Source organism: Theropithecus gelada, chromosome 2 (assembly GCF_003255815.1).
Source record: "Theropithecus gelada isolate Dixy chromosome 2, Tgel_1.0, whole genome shotgun sequence".
NCBI classification, from domain to species: Eukaryota; Metazoa; Chordata; class Mammalia; order Primates; family Cercopithecidae; genus Theropithecus; species Theropithecus gelada.
In genome coordinates, this window is record NC_037669.1 from 135,265,352 (window position 1) to 135,283,295 (window position 17,944).

The 17,944-nt window shown below is 40.2% G+C and overlaps 1 protein-coding gene across 1 annotated transcript in view; it reads left to right on the top strand.

Moving 5' to 3' along the window:
• Positions 1-17,944, top strand: part of LOC112619384 — a 69,974-nt gene that overhangs the window by 922 nt on the left and 51,108 nt on the right. The window lies entirely within an intron of this gene.

The window sequence follows — 17,944 nt, forward strand, 5'->3', positions numbered from 1 at the left end:
AGTCGGCCTCCTTGGCGCCTGCTCCCTGCCCACTCCGTCGGACGGCCCTGGCCGGGCGACGAGAGCAGCAAGGCGGCCTCGCGCACTGCCTGGATTTCGCAGGCAGGGGCAGGGGCAGGGGCAGGGGCAGGGGCAGCCCGCCCAGGGTTAGGAGACCCGGGAAGGGGTCCCCAGCGAGTGGCCTTCGCGGAGCTGCCTCACCCCGCCTGGCTGGAGCCGGGAGCCCGGCGTGCACTGACGCCAGGGGCACGCTGGGGGCGACTTTTGTTACCGGGCGGCTGACCCCAGCGACCCGGCGCAGCCTCCAGCAGTGCGCTGGGGGGCAGTGAGGGGCAGCGCTCTCTGAGGCTGAAAGGAGCGAGGGCCGGCGCTGTGTAGGTTAGATTCTTTGTTGACGACTGGGCGCCGTCTTTTGAAGAATGAGACCGGGGCCATTATTGCAAGTAGGATGGGCTTCATCGTGGGCCTCGAAGGATCAGGGGTGGGTGCGCTGGCTGCCAAGGCCCCTCTCACGCCACGCCGCGTGCAGGCGAGGGGGAGCGCGTGTCGTGACGACCTGCGATGAGATCAGTTTGAATAACCACAGCGTCGGGGCTGAGACATGCAGCCAGTCACGCAGCGCAGCGCCGGCTCTGGCCGGGTGGCCGCAGCCGCCCAGCGCTTCTCTCCAGCAGAGGGAGGTGGGGGTGGATCAGCCCCTTCCAGGCGGTCACCGGTGGGGGAGTCAGAACTATTCTAAGAGGGTGGGGAGCCGGAGAAGAAAACTATACAAAATGCAACTTGCATAGTTAGGAGGCTGGATTCTATGAGTAAATGGGCTTTCAAGAAGCACACTGAAAATCACCTCTGTTAATGGTTGTCTCTTACACTTTGCCCGGTAGATAACTGTTTAAAAACTAACACGGAATTCAAACATCATTCAATTGTGCCTTCAATTTGTTTATATTACTTAGTTTAACAGGCAGTACACACGGCTTACATATGCGTGCTTGAAATTTAATTTATACAGTCAAGTCTGGAAGCATGGTTTGGCAAGAGGAATAGTGAATTCAGTAAGAGTCAGGGTACAAACAGATTACTTAAAAGGACAAAGGAACTGAAAAAAAATGCAGTCCATGAGGAAGCTATTACATTCATCTTTTCATGGTCTTGAACATCTTGTACCAACTCAACAATAATACCCAGCGGAAACTTCTAATTAGACACAGAAAACGCAAGTATTAGCTGTGCGGGCAAGCATCAAAAAAGCTTCATGTTAGAGACAGACTCCAGCTCAGGCTGGAGTGCTGTGGTGTGGTCAGGGCTCATGGCAGCCTCTATCTCCCAGGCTCAAGCGATCCTCCCACCTCAGACTTTCCAGTAGCTGGGATCACAGGTGCGCCACCACGCCGCGCTAATTTTTTATTTTTTTGTAGAGATAAGGGCTCCCTATGTTGCCTGGGCTGGTCTCAAACTCCTGGGCTCAAGCGATCCTCCCACCTGGGACTCCCAAAGTGCTGGGATTACAGTTCAAATAACATCTATAACGTAAGAACGTATATCTTTATTTATTTATTTATTATTTATTTTGAGATGGAGTCTTACTCTATCACCCAGGCTGGAGTGCAGTGGCGCGATCTCGGCTCACTACAAGCTCTACCTCCAGGGTTCACGCCATTCTCCTGCCTCAGCCTCCCCAGCAGCTGGAACTACAGGCGCACGCCGCCATGCCTGGCTAATTTTTTTTTTTTTTTTTTTTTTGGTAGAGACGCGGTTTCACTGTGTTAGCCAGGATGGTCTCGATCTCCTGACCTCGTGATCCGCTCCCCCCTCGGCTTCCCAAAGTGCTGGGATTACAGGCGTGAGCCACCGCGCCTGGCCTAAGAGCGTTTTTTTTAAATTCTGTATTTCGGTCATTTTCTTAGTATATATTTGGTTCACTGATAGGTATGTTATTATAAAACGATTAGGATTAATCACCAGGTACAGAAAAAGCTCTGCTATGAATTTAAAATTTTTATCAGATTTTTTTTTTCTTTTGAGACAAGGTCTGTTTGGTTGCTCAGGCTGGAGTGCTGTGGTGTGGTCAGGGCTCATGGCGGCCTCTATCTCCCAGGCTCAAGCGATTCTCCCACCTCAGCCTTTTCAGTAGCTGGGATCACAGGTGCGCCACCACGCCGCGCTGATTTTTTATTTTTTTTGTAGAGATAAGGGCTCCCTATGTTGCCTGGGCTGGTCTCAAACTCCTGGGCTCAAGCGATCCTCCCACCTGGACTCCCCAAATGCTGGGATTACCGGCATGAGCCACTATGCCCAGGACAGAATTATTTTGTTTTACTTTATTTATTTATTTTACAGATCATCATGTTCATATAATTTGAGTTCAGTAGGAAATAAGGAGTTGATCCTTAGTGCCTAGCAAACTGCATCAAATTAATATTATGAATGAAGAAAGGAATGAATTAATGTGTAGGCAGTACTCTAATGGTTAGATCTGTGAACTAAAGGGTCATGAGTGAGTAGTGCCAGCCCTGCCACTGACTCATGTGTGATCTTGGTATGGTAGAAATAATGCTTACAACATACCTACCTTGGCAGAGGTATAGAGGGAACTACTCCTTACTTAATACAGGTGCTTCGAGATCCTTGGAGGAGGATGATACGTTCAACTATTATAAATTAATACACCACTGTTAGGACAACCCACATGTAAAATTACAAAAGTATAGATTTTAAATACAGTAGTGTCACCAATTTTTTTCATTTGTATGTAGTCCATCAAGTACTGGAATACAGTATAGGAGATTGCACCTTTATATAAAATATTTGACTTATAGAATCTTCATCGTTGTACCAATATTTCATGATGTGCAACGGAAGTTTTAATCAGTACTACTATACTTCACTAATAATATGCATATATAATTAATAATGATATAGTGATTAGTAATATGTATACTACTATAATAATAGTATTAATATACTGTTATATAGTTAAATACTATTACAGTAGTATTTGTGGTGATGATATTTTCTGAGAGCAGAGACCTCTGGTGTATGAAGTGCATAGGAGAAAACTATTGGTGACTTTTCTTAACTTGATGCATGGAATCTTGAAGATAAGGGACCTTCTTGGTATAATTTTCTATTGCCAAATGAAAGTCTAGAGATACAATCAACATATTAAGAGCCCCACTGTGTATCAGACATTGGTCTAGGTGTTGGAGATAGAGCTGAGAACAGACAAAACTGATTACTTCATGTTTAAATGTTTTTGTTCTCTATTTAATGCACGTTACTTTAGGAATGGTAATGCACTGTGTACATCTTTGTGTAAACTCTTTCCTGTTCTAAGCTCTTGGTGGAGGGTCCTTAAGAGGGATTGGAAAAGTAGTGACAGAGGGGCTTTCTGGAAAGAGAGTTGAAGGCAGAACAGTGGTAGGCAGTTTTAACTGGAATCAGAAGGCAGATACCAGTCCTTCATCAAGGTTTCCTGTTTAGAAAATCATAAGACAAAAGCATACAATACTTTGCTTTCCATCATTCTCCCCATTAAAGTTGGCCTCATGTTTCTTAATTCTCTCTGCCATCATATTAAGTCTATGTGTATCATTTTTACCAGAGTCATAGGCACTCGTGCAGTTTGCTGGCTGCATGGTGGTGCCGGGTGGAGGAGGTAGGTAGGCATTAAACTCCAGACCCAGCTTCATCTGCCAACACAGGTGTTTTGCATCCTCCCGAGGTAGGGGCATCTTGAACAAAAGCACCACGAGGCCATAGTAGCTCTCTTTATTCTTCAGAGTTCTCAGGCATCTAACCCCTGTCTGCCCTTTGGCATGTATTTTCCTGTTGTATTTAATAGCATTGCTCTGCTATGAGTTGCCAGACAGGGAACATTGGGGGATGAGGAGAAGGCAAGGCTGAAGAAGTGAACCAACCCCTATCAGCTTCCAAGATGTCTAGTATCTAGATAAATGAAGACTAGCTAAGGCATGATGATGCTGTGTGAAATGTTTTGCAGCAAAAAGAAAGCAAAGCAACGATAGACAACAACCTGCCTTTTCAATTTTAGCAAACAGAAAGAATTGTCAGCTCACAATAGATTGCCTCAGTCTTGCATTGCAACTAGAGAACATGATACAGTCAGACAGCGTGGCTTAACCTTTTGGCCGAGCTCATTTGTAGGATTTGATATCAGATAATTTGATATAGGATATATGCCCTGCTGAACCCTGGGGATGGCCTTGAGATTAAAGTGTTTTCCCTTCCCTGTTGCTAACTTCTCTGTGGTCTGTTGACATTACGTCATGTTGCAAACAATGAGTGGTAGAGACTGGAGACTGCCGTGTCAGGGTGTAGTGACCTGATTAGTCCAAACTCCTGCAGGGGAGACGTGCAGATAGATGAGCCCCAACAGGACCTGAAGAACCATGTGGTTTTGAAATTCTGGGTGGATGGACCACACCCTGCATACACCTTAAATCTCCTGGCGCTTTGAAGGTACAATTATTGCTCAACAACTCCAGGTTAATTAGATCTTTGCATGATGTGATTATCATAAATGTAACTTTTTAAATGTAACTTTTAAAAATGTACAAATGTGTGCATAATATAAATGTATAAAACAAACCTGCAATTAATGTCTTATAAGGGCATAGAAATGATCCAACTGGATTCACACCTTTTAAAATATAGTTTATTCCTAGCAATAGTTAAGCTGTTCATTTTGTAGCTTAACATAAAGGCCTAAAGAAAACGAAACATATGAAGGAATCTTATTACTCTGTACTATGCAGTTTGTCATTTCACTTAAGTAAAGATTCCTATGAGATTTTTAAATTAATGATTATTATTTACAAAAGGCTTTTGAGAGTGTTGCTTTTACTTTTATGTGGTTTCAAGGTGGGGAGACAGATTAAAGATGTTAAGTAAAATATTCCATAAATACTATATCAACCAAAAAATAAGAGAATTAAAGCATTTGTGGAACTTTACTCCTAGAAGACACTTGGTAAATATGGTTTATTACTCTAAACTAATTAATATAATTTCCCACCTGAAACAATAAATGTAGCATGTAATATATTTTTCCCTGTTTAAGGACAGATACTGCTACTTGTTGATGTTTGCATTGCTCGTACTACCCAATAAGTGATGATGGTTGAATGAATCAATTAATGAATGAGCATAAGAGAAAACCCATAAGAACTAACCTCCCATTCTAATCCCTAGGCCCTCCCTGTTTCTCTTACTGAATGCCTTTCCAGATTATTGATGCTTTGTATGAGCAATAAGGAAAAAGGAAGCAATCCAGATGGGAGCATAGCTGTGGTCAGATGTCTCTGAAATGAACAAAGTATTTGCAGATGTTTCAACAAGTGAAGGGGTTGGGCTGAGTCTAGGCCACAGGAAACAACTTCCACACCTTGGGGCTACTACAATAAAGGTATCATCACTTACCAGCACAGGATTCTGTTGGAAACTTGAAAAGGCTCTCAGGGTTGGAATGCTACATGAATCCAGACTTGTCTCAGGAATGCCACAAGTGATCAGAACTAAGTATAGAAATTAATGTGATTTGTAAAAATAGCAATAAGGATCATGGTTATCTGGGAATCAAATCCTTTAATCACTTTAGACAGAACTAATGAAACTAGAAGAAACCATCATTGATTGTGAGAGTCTCCTTCTAAATTAGTTGGCCTTTGGCTTTTGAAGAGCAAAGTTCAAATTCCAGTTCCTGTCTGACAGGAAAATAAGTCAGACACAAAGTAGATTGTCTTTTAGACTTCAAACTGAAACAGCAGGGCATAAAGGAGATCTGAGTCTTGAAGAACCTTTTCTTTCAGAGTTGCTGAGTTCGGTATGGCTAATGCAGTATTTTTCATTGTGCCTTTTGAGGTTCATTTTAGATTTATGATATTTGCCTTTGTTGGTAAATATGTTCAAATATAAATAAAAATTTTATATTTCCTAATGAAAAAAATTCTAAATTCTACTCTTTTGTGCATGCCCTGTTCTGAAGCATCTTAACTTTCTAGCTGCATAGTGGATAATAGGGCCCGTGTTTGTAGGTCCCAGTTGTAAAGATAATAAGACACAAAGGCATCTTAAAAAGTGATCTGGACTAGACTAGGCAACTTACTAGCTTTGTGCTCTGTTATATTACCATTTGAATCCCTTTTCTGATCTCTGATATGGTAACAATTGGAGAATGGATTTGCTTTTTGGCTCAATGGGCAAGAAAAGGATTATTTTCTAAAATAATTATCTGAATGTTTGGCAACATTGAATATAAATTTTCCCTAAAAACCCTAAACTTTTATAGTGAAAAGACCATAGAGCAGCATACCTATGGACACTTTACTCATAGAGACTAACTTTTTATCTCCCCAAAATGAAAGGGTTTTTTTATGTTACAAGAAATGAAAGAAAATGCTAACACAATCACTAAAATTGACCAGCATATTGGGGGGATAGCGAAAAAAATAGTTAACTCTAACATGATTGGAGAATTATACATATGTTGCTATTCTACTTGAATCGTCCTTTCGGAATGTTGGAATTCAATATATAAAAGTTAAATGTCAATGTTGGCAGTAAATCTTTTTGTCTTTTTTTAAAAACCAGAAAAATTGCGGAGGTGTATCAGACTCACTGAGTCTAACTATTATAAAGTCATATCATTACAGCCATGAAGAAATTTAGATGTCATCAAGATCAAATTCCTCATTTTATAGATGAAGAAACAAATTCAGACAGGATAATTAATTTTTTAAATACTATTATTATTATTGCCAGTACTATGCAAGGCACTAGTATTAGTCCGAGGATTCAGCAGTGAACAGGACAGATGCGGTCTCTTGCCCTGAATCACCACAGAGTTAATGGAGGAGCTGGAACCAGAAATGAGCCTCTAGATTTCAAACTAAAAGACTTCCATTAATCAAGTACTGACTGTATACCAGACCCTAAGTATTTCACCTACATTAAGTCATATAACCTTCACTAATTAAGAGTAGGGTGGAACATGCCTTCCCACTCCCGATGTCTCCTCCTGTGTGTAGGGAGCTCTATTACCATAATAATCCTGGCTCCTCTCTGTTGCCTCATTTACTTTACCCAAGGGGAGAGTGACTTATCTGAGTTAGGAAAGAGTAACAGCGCATGAGTAATCCAGCCCCTTCCCTTCTTTTTTTTTTTTTTTGGGTGATGGGGTACTGAGCTGTCTGAAGGGAATGTTTGTTCAGCTTTGCTCTTCCAGGCCCTAAGAAGAACAGGAGCAGGAGTCCTCTTCAGATCTTGTGATTGGGTAGACAAGTCTCCTACTGGGGTTTAAAATTAGGAAGCGCACTTTCCCACAGATACCAGTTTCTCTCATCAATAAAATCTCGATGTGTATTGTGCAAGAGAGAAGGAGTTCATGAAAATAAAACTAAGCAACTGGGTACTATCATATCTGAACCATCTAAAACCAGCCGTGTTCTATCCAGTATGTATGCATGTGCCTCACATTCTGACCTCATCTGTCAGGTACCCAAGAAATGCTGTCTTAAAATGATATTAATATAACCTTCTAAACTGCTTTGGTGCAATTTCCATAATTTCTGAAACTGTGAAGGTCAGCTGTCAGGCTTTCTGGGGGATAAAGTAGTGAAGTGAAAAGAACATGAGATTTATAGACTCAAACCAAGATTTGACTCTACTCTGAATACATGTCTATAATTTTGAACCTCTGTTTTTACCTGTAAATAACAACATGGATTGCCTCACTAAGCTAACATGGTTAAGGCCCAAAGAAGATAATAGATGTGTGAGTGCCTTATAAAATATAAAGAACTTTAAAAATGTTAGCTGTTTTACAGGTTTAACGGGCAATCCTGTAATAATAGTTCTCATATTTACTATAGATTTTAAGCTTCACTTTATACACAGATGATTGAAGAGTTAGGCAGTTGATTGTTGCCTTGATGGTTTATTTAAACCATTATTTAAAGGCTGAGAATCACTTTACCAACTGAGCTCTCCCCCCTTCCAACCCGTGTTACTTAATTTAAAACATAAAAGCTCCTCTTCCATTGCTGTCTACATTTCTACCATTAGTCTTTTGCATTAAGCAGTCCGTTTCCCAGTGACCTCCTTTGAGTTCTAAGCAGGTCTGTAAAATATTTTCTTACTAGGAAGAAGCAGCAGTACACTTAAGAATTGGAATAGAGTTAGGGGAAGATAAAAAGAAAAGTTAGCAGCAGGTAAAGGACACAGAAAAGTCTGGGCTATGGGTCTCAACCAAAAGTACTGATAAGGAAGTGGAGGAAGCAGCAGAAGGTATCCAGGAGCAAGGGAACATCTTTTCAAAGTGGCACCTTTTTCATAAATTGTTTTAAGTCTTACTCCCTCTGATGAATCTGCAGTATTTCAACCTGAGAGTCAGGGGAAATGGATTGCAGTCCTGCCTTTGACCATCCAGCTGTGTGACCTTGGGTATGTAACTTGGGCTCTCTGAGTCTCAGTTTCCTTATCTATAAAATGAAATCTTTGGGCAAATGTTTTCTAAAGCCATTTCAGCCACAAATATTCTATAATTCTAACAAAGATCCCATGATATTTTCTTCCCTTTTAACATTTAAGTCCTATCTTCCTCCAGGGGAAAAAAAAATTATCTTAGAAATGTCTGAAGAAGGAGGAGCAGGAGAAGGAGGAAGGAGGAGTAGTGTGCATGTGTGTGTGTAGACAACAATGGTTATAACAAAGTTATAACAGGACATCATAGGCCAGAGAGAAGCATTTCATAAAAGTAAGCAATTGTACACTATCATACTTGAACCATTTCTGCTTAGAAGCAAAAAAATCTCTCCAAAAGTTTTTCTAATTATAGTTGTATTGTGACATGTTCTCAGTTCAGTTAAAATAATGTTGAGCCCTCCAAATCATACTTGAAATATGATAGAATACATACCAGCATTTAAAGCAGGCCACCACCCTAAAATCATGTAGGCTTCTTGACAATTGCTTTAAATCATAAGGAAACAAATGAATAAAATATGTGCCATTGCACATATTTTAATCCTCAAAATAATACATTTTTCTCCTAAGTATGGAGGACTGATTATGTTGTGCATGGCAATAATTCAGTTCACTGCGTAAGTAGGTTTAAACAACAGGAATAACAGAAAAAGGTCAACTACATATTTTGGAGTTCTTGGAGTGGAATTTTATTTAATAAACACCAAAGCTACTAGAAAGCTTATGAAAGCATGCAAAAGATGTGGGTATGCCTTTGGTTCCAACAGATTTCCATGATAATACTGAATCAGTGGATCTCCTCTCCAAATGTTTCATTCTTAATACCTTTTTTCACTTAACATACCTTGAAGGTCATTCCATTTAGTACAATTATTGTTTACATTTTTATAGATGTCCCATAATTTAATCAGTTCCCTGTTGATCAAAATTTAGGGATTTTTTGGGCCAACATTTTGTTAGTAAAACATTACTGCAATGAGTAATTTTGATATACATCATTTTATGAGTGTGCAATTATATCTGGAGGATAAATTTCTAGACTTGGAATTACCTGGTCAAGGGTGTGTACATTTGTAGTTTTGGTAGACATAGCTGGAGATTCGTGTATTGCCACTTACCCTTCCCACTCCCCAGCAGTTGAGAATTGTTGCAGTGTAATAACAGATATTACTGACAATGGGAGAGTATGTTCCACATGTGAATTGTGTGAAGGCAGAAAAAGTAGAATCACTGCCCCCCGATGTCTTTTAGTCAGTATTTTTTATTCATCAAAGAGAGAATCTGCTTGACCAGGCTTGTCATGTCAAGCCCAGCCTCCTCAGGGTCTCCCAGAGTCACCAGCCCAGGCTTATTACCAACTTTGGTTATTAAAACCTCAACTAAAGTCCAGTCTGGTGGCTCAGGGTCACCATGAGCCTAGAGCTGCCTTTCTAACAGGGGCTGTTGACTGAACAGGGTCTTATTGGAAGGAGCCTTGGACAGTCAAACACTTGGGTTATCATATCTATAAGGGCAAATATAATCCCAGTTTTCCCAGGACAGTCCCCATTATGTGTGTGGCCTGATTACTAATAGTGCTCCTTTCATTCTCCTAAGTTTTCAGTTTGGACTATAATTTACTAATATTGAATAAGGTGGGTCTATTCATACTGTGTTGTAAGGAGCCCTGGAGGTTTGTAAAGGTGCCCAGGGAGAGACATTAAAGGGGAAAAAGAAGCCAAGCAGGTGGGATTTGGGACCCATTGTTACTGTCTAATGTGACTAAGAGAAGTGTAAGCTTATAATAAATGAACAGATTTCCACCTATTAGGAAGTAGATGGTTCTTAAACCTTTTAAATCAGATGTACTTGTTTTCTGTCTGCTGATTATACATCACACACACACACACACACACACACACACACTCTCTCTCTCTCTCTCTCTCTCTCTCTACTGGGCATTGTTTTCCTACCAAAACAGAGAATTGAAAATCTATTGAGGTAGTAATCCCTTGACCTCAGCAGATATAATACCCACACTTACCACATATTTGACAATTTAGATAGGGCTAGATCTTGAACTAATGGACCACTCATGGCTTTTAGCAAGAGCTTCCCTGGCAGCACTTTCACCTTATACAGTCAGACTGGAGTCTGGTCTAGGTGAGAGAAGGGGCAAGAATTACATTTTGAGTTCAGTTCAGAGATGCTTTATTTTGATTTATTTACTTCCAAAGCTACATGTAAGCAGTACAAAGGATAGACATGAGGTAAGGGAGATGCAGCTGTCCATTGCCTCCTTTGTTTTCCAGAGACGACATAAATTTGATCGTCTTGGCAACTGGAGAGAATGAGATGTCTTGGAGGTCACGGGAGCCCAGAAGTGTGTGCTTACTATCTTTCATACCTCCAGCCACATTAGCAACCAGAAACAACTTATGCTACCATATAAGGCAAAAATTTAGTTACCCAGCAAGCTGCTTCATTCAGGCCAATGTTCAGATTCCAGATCTTGAAAATGCTTGCTGTGCCTAGCCTGGTGCAATCTCTCTGTATCTACACCTGCGCAGCAGGGTATAGTTTTCCACTTACTTTGCAGGCAGGCCTGTCCTTGGTCTACCACAAACATATTTCGCCTTTAAGTTCTCAAACAAACACTTGGCCTTTTGAATTAACACGGGCTAAAGGACATCTGTGTTGATTCTGATTGTCTAACTCTAAGGACCAGGCTTCCCATTTTGCTAATCACTTTGCCTCATCTCTTGCTGATTACTCCTGATTGCAAAAGCCCAGCTCTTCAATTGCTTCCTGATTCTCTTTGTCCTTCAAAACTATTTCTTCTGTGAAATAATTCATCCCTTACACACATGCAACTGTCATCATTTTCTCTTCATTTAAAATGTTTATTCTCTTCACTTTTGTTTCCATCATAGGCATATGCATCCTCTTAGTAACTCTTCGAACAGTCTTAAGCCTTTGTACTTTGTGGACACAATGGAGTTAAGAGTGTTCATTAAGTACCCCGAGATCTATGCACAATCATAGCAAACAGGATCAATGACTAAAATGACCACCAACAATTGGTAATGTCATTAGCCTATGCTGAGCAGGACAGATGAAATTTTCCTCTGAAGCATAGTTTTGTGGATACATATGGAATTCCATTAGTTTAAGCTTCTTAAAAAGAGAGGAGCATCTTTTCTTTTTTTCTCCCTGTTTAACCTCTGTCTTCCCTTTCTCGATTTCTCAACAAAAGATGGCTTCAGATCATTTGTAGATTCCAAAGAAACTATTAATGGCTTGGATGACAGGGAAAAAATAAGTAGAATGGAATGAAATTGAGGATGACCTGCTATTTACATGAATGAGGAATTAATGTAAATGAAAAGCTTTTGTTTTAAACCACTAAAATATCAGGGTAACTTGTTATTGTGACATAACTTAGCTTGACCTGACTATTGATCCACCCATTAATTCCAGAAAGCAAAGGGAAAACAGCAATAGGGATGTTTGGGAGAGAAAAAAATTCAAGGAGATTGTGACAACATGAGAGAGGAGATTTAGCTGCCAATTAGACATCAAGGAAGCCTCCAAAGGAAATAATACAGGCTCTGACAGGAAGATTAAGGACCAGAGGATCCAAATGGAACAAACCTGCACAATAACTTCCCTTCAGGAAATAGGAGGATAGTATTATGGACTAAGTGTTCCCCTCCCCAAATTTATATCTTGAAACCCTACTCCCCATTGTGACAGTATTAGGAGGTGAGGCCTTTGGGAAGTAAAGATTACATGAGCTCATGATGTCAGAGCACTCATGAATGGGATTAGTGCCCTTATAAGGGTCATAAGAGAACATGCTACTCTCTGCTCTTTGCCATGTGAGGATACAATGAGAAGTCAGCAGTCTGGAGCCTAGAGTGACCTCACCAGAAGTCAACCATGTTAGCACCCTGCTCTGGGATTTCCAGCCTCCAAAACTGTAAGGAATAAATTTGTACTGTTCATATGCCAGCTAGTCTATGATATTTTTGTCAATAGAAGCCCATACAGACTAACACAGGGAGGAAAAGAATGAATTAAAGAAAAAAACTACATTATTCTTAGTTGCCTGTAAAGTAGAAATGAAGCCTTCTATTGGGACTAGGACTAAGAGAAACTCCTAGCCTTTTCTTTCTTCTGGGCCAAATTTGACCACTTAAGGTATGATTGAAAGCCCCAGATGAAATTCTTAAGATAGATCACACAAATCTCCATGAGGAACTGTGCCATTTCAAATGAGGCATGGAAGTTGTGCTTCTGGTCAGGCTACTGTCTGGTCTGAATTTCTATAGTTAATGCAATCTATGGAGAATGCAGGGGTCCCAGCTAGGGAAGCCAAGCCCTTGGATGGTGTACAACACAGGGAAAGTTGCTTTTTAGGGAAGTTTCTTACTTTTTTAATATACTTTATGTCAACTGTGTTTCTGATCTAGTTGATGTTGGAAGCCAGGAGTTTTCTCTTTGGAGCTGAGAGACTTTGTATTTAGAGGTGGGATTTCCCCATAGTTTGAGAATTTTGTATTCATTGTTAACATTGTTGCCAATATGGATAACTCCTGCCTATGAGAGGTACAGATTATGAGGTCAGTCACACCAACTTCCTAGGTCTCTAAGATGCATTAGGGCAGTGATTCTGAAAGTGTGGTCCTTGGAGCGTCAGTATGACCTGGAAATTTGTTTCAGCTGCATCCAACACCTACTCAGTGTAAAATTCTGTGAGTAGGGTCCAGCAAGCTCAGCTTTAACAAACCCTCCAGGGGATTCTAACGCACACTTAAGTTCGAGAAGCACTGCATTACCGGTATCTGTCTGAACAACAAACATGCATTCTTTCTTAAGGCAAGTCTTAATAGCCCAAGGCCAAGACTGGTATTGTTCCACATCCTCCTCAGTTGGCAGCAGGCCTCACTATCTTCATAGTACATCTCAAAATGGAGGAGGCCGTAGAAAGGGCTCAGTTCTTTTTATATTGCCGAATTGAGCACCTTAACCAGCTCCTCCTGGGTCAGTCCAGCTCCAGCCTAAATCAGCTTTGGGACCACAGACAACATAACCTTCGTTGCTTTTGTATCTCCTTCCATGTAATTTCCGCATAAGACTGTAAGAGGCCTCTGATGAAATCTACCCTGCAAAGCCACTATTATCTCCATTTTATACACATGGAAACTGAGACCTGGAGAATCTAGTAATTTGCCACAAAGTTAGTAAGTGATGGAGTTGGGATTTAAATCCAGTAAGTCTAACTTTAAAATCCATTGGGAAATTGTTTGGAACATTCCCAGATGCACACTTTGAAAATGCTACTCTGAGAAATACTGTCTACATTGAGTTGACAGCAAATGTCAAAAGTACCCTGTAGTATCAACCTACTGTCATCAGTTATTTTGTTTTCCAAAATGAGGCAGTTGAGCCAAACATTAATTAGTGAAGATATAATTTTTTTTTTTTTTTTTTTTGAGACAGAGCCTTGCTCTGTCACCCAGGCTGGAGTGCAATAGCTCAATCTCTGCTCACTGCAACCTCCACCTTCTGGGTTCAAGTGATCCTCCTGCCTTAGCCACCCAAGTAGCTGGGATTACAGGAGGATTGCATCACCATGCCCAACTAATTTTTGTATTGTTAATAGAGACAGCGTTTCACCATGTTGACCAGGCTGGCCTCAAACACCTGACCTCAAGGAGGTCCCACCTGCCTCGGCCTCCGAAAGTGGTGGGATTACAGGCATGAGCCACTGAACCCAGCATGTCTGATTTCAAGATACATATATTTTTTTTTCTTAAACTGTTTGCTCTTCAAACCTAGGGGCAAGATGTCAACCTCCCCTGAAATCCAAGCTCTACTGTACACATCTCCTTGGGATATCTAATAGACATCTCACATTGAATATGTTCAAACAGAATTCCTCATTCTTCACTCCCAGCCTGTTCTTCCCTTCTCAATAAATACACCATAATAGTCAAGTCAAATCCTAACAGTCTTTTTAAAATTCCTTACTTACCTCTTTCTCCTATATCTACTTCATCAGAAAGTCATGGTGATTCTACTTCTAAAATATATTCTAAATCTATCTGCTTTTTCCCATTTCTACTGCTATCACCTTGTCTAAGCCACCATTCAGCTCTCAACTGTTCTTCCCATGTTTACTACCTGAAATGGTTTGGCTGTGTCCCCACCCAAATCTTATCTTGAATTGTAGCCCCCATAATCCCAGCATGTCATGGGAAGGATGGGTGGGAGGTAATTGAGTAATGGGGACAGGTTTTTCCCATGCCATTCTCATGATAGTGAATAATTCTCACGAGATCTGATAGTTTTATGAAGGGGAGTTCCCCTGCACATGCTCTCTTGCCTGCCACCATGTAAGACGTGCCTTTGCTCCTCCTTCACCTTCTGCCACAGAAGGCCTCCCCAGCCATGTGGAACTATGAGTCCATTTAACCTCTTTTTCTTTATAAATTACCTAGTCTTAGGTATGTCTTTATTAGCAGCATAAGAACAGACTAATACACTATCCTACCTCCTAAAATCCATTTGACACACATATTCTAAGTGAACTTTTAAAAATATACATTGACATATGTATCTCCTCTTTAAATCCTTCAGGAGTCCCGCCTTATTACATTTGGAATAAAACCCAAATGCCTTCCCTGACCCACAATGGCCTCACAGGATGCAGCCCCTGTCTATTCCTTGGCCTTACCTCCTCCACTCTCACCCTTGCTTACCCCTCTTTAGCCACCTGACCTTCTTCTGTTCTTCAAACAGGACAAGCTCATTGCTACCTCCATACTGCTTCCTCTTCCTGAAAATATCTTTCTTGGGATTTAGGCTGATTGACCAACATATCACCTTCAGTTCTCAGAGAAAATGTTGTTTCTTAAAAACCTAATCCCTAATCACCCTATTTAAAGTAGTACATTCCCAGCCCACCATAGTACCCACTTACTGCCTTCATAGTGATTGGGATCAGAGCTGCTTTGACATATTAACCATTTGAGCTAAAGGTAATCGAGAGACAGCAGATGCAAAAGGCTCTCTGCCTTTTTTTTTTTTTTTTTCCCAGAAAAATACGTCTTCCTGGTGTTCCTGGTACCAGGAAGAAAAGAACATTCTTGTCACCAGAGATGAGGTGTTGACACTGAGATGAGTGTGCACAAGGAATAAAATTTAAGAATAACCCTTAAATTTTATTAGTTTCACCCATATATTTCCTAGTCATGTTCCCACAGTTTACCACCCCTATGCACCAAAACCCCTTTCCTTTGTCTAGTTTCTTCTCCACAATTTATTGCCCTTTGTTTAAATGGTATATAATCCCCGAGTCCAACTGCTTCTTTGGGATTTTCATGTCTTTCTTGTGAAGCTCCCATACCATGTAACAATATTAACATCAAATAAAATGTGTATGCTTTTTTTTTTTTTTTTTTTTTTTTTGGGGCGGAGTCTCGCTGTGCTCCCAGGCTGGAGTGCAGTGGCGCGATCTCGGCTCACTGCAAGCTCCGCCCCCCGGGTTCACGCCATTCTCCCGCCTCAGCCTCCCAAGTAGCTGGGACTACAGGCGCCCGCTACCGCGCCCGGCTAGTTTTTTGTATTTTTAGTAGAGACGGGGTTTCACCATGTTAGCCAGGATAGTCTCGATCTCCTGACCTTGTGATCCACCCGCCTCGGCCTCCATGCTTTTCTTCAGTTAATTCACAATTTTCAGGTACAGAAACTTTAAAAGAGTAGTGGAAAATTTTTCCTCCCCTACAGTTGCACTTATCTATCACAATTTATGTTGCTTATTCTTTTACTTACTATTTTGTTTAATATCCTCCCCATGAAAATGTAAGCTCAATGAAAATAAGAGGATTATTTTTCACCACCATATTTATAGGCCTGGCATATAGCAAGTATTCAATAAATAGTTGTTAAATGATTGAATCTGCACAGAGGTGATATGATTTAAGCCCTAAAGAGGCTGAGATATCTGAGAGAGAGAACGTCAACAGAAGAGCCCCACTAACTGACCACTATTCATATCATTTTAGGTCCCAAATACAGGCCAAGGTGCCACATTACCTGAGCATTTACTAAATGTAGTTGATCTTCTAAATGAATTGATCTTCTTGTTGAAAGAAAAGGAAGACAACTGTGAAGGTTTGAAGGAAGGCAAAGTGAACTACCAGAAAAAGGCATTGTGAATAGCACACAGCGAGAGTCTAAAAGTAGAACAAATATCAAAGAAATAAATTCAAAGAATAGAATCCTGACTTTAAAAAGCAGTTTTAACATAGAATCCTCAGAGAGGAAAGGGGAAGGGGCTGGGGGGCAGAAATTAGATAGTAAGGCACAATATCTGTTCAACAGTGGATTCAAATGGAAACTTCCACCAAATAGTATATATGCATCTATTTTATGGGGAGAAGAGTAGTCAAAAGCATATTTTATTATATACAAAGTAAAAGAAAACAAGTGTGAAGCAGTGGCATTGCTAAGTTGACAGTGATAACAGCCCTCTAGTAATAGTGGGTTTACCCAGCCCCGTCACAGCCTCTTATAGTCCATGATGGCCTCTTCAAGTTTCATGTGCTACCTGGCATTTCCCATGAAAAGCCTACTGTGGTTGATCTGGTGTGTTGTTACTATGGTAAGAAATTAAAATGAATAGATATTTATAGTTTGTATACTATCACAGTGATACTTCTCCCCTGCAGTCAATAGTTTATTAGCCAGAAGTGTCTATCAAATGTTTGTATAGCAACATATCAAAGCAGAAAACCAATTTTTTAAAAAAACATGAACCTTTGAAAATGTAACAGATGTTACTCACACATACTTTTGTACAACAGAAGAACTTTTTAAAGTGACCTATAAATATAGAGGCTATCCTAAATAATCATAATATAATTTTTTACCATTTATGTCTCATATTCTACCACTTATGGCTAATATTATAGGAAATACATTTTTGTGATTCTTTTTGAGAATTAGTTTTTTTAAAAAGGAATATCATAAGGGAAATTATAAATGGAAAATTATGCAAACATAAATTTGATGAGAAGTACTCACCTTGTCAAAACAGGCCTGTGATTTAAAAAAGAAGTGAATTTGAAGAGATTTTTGATTGCATAATCTTTCTGTATAATCCATTTCCACATCATTTGATGGCACTGATGTCAGTTTTTCATCAGTTGTAGTGGCTGAGACACATTAGAATAAGACAGCCCTGGATTCATATTCCAGCTCTAACATGTCCTTCCTGGGTGGGTCACTTAATCTCTCTGAGCTAAGCTTTTTTCATCTATAAAATTGGGGTCATAGGATTATTATTGTAAAGATAAAATGAGATAATGTATGTAAAACATCTGGCATAAAGTAATGTGCAGTGCACAGTCACAGTAATTATTAATTCATCAACGAATACTTATTCTGTGCCTTT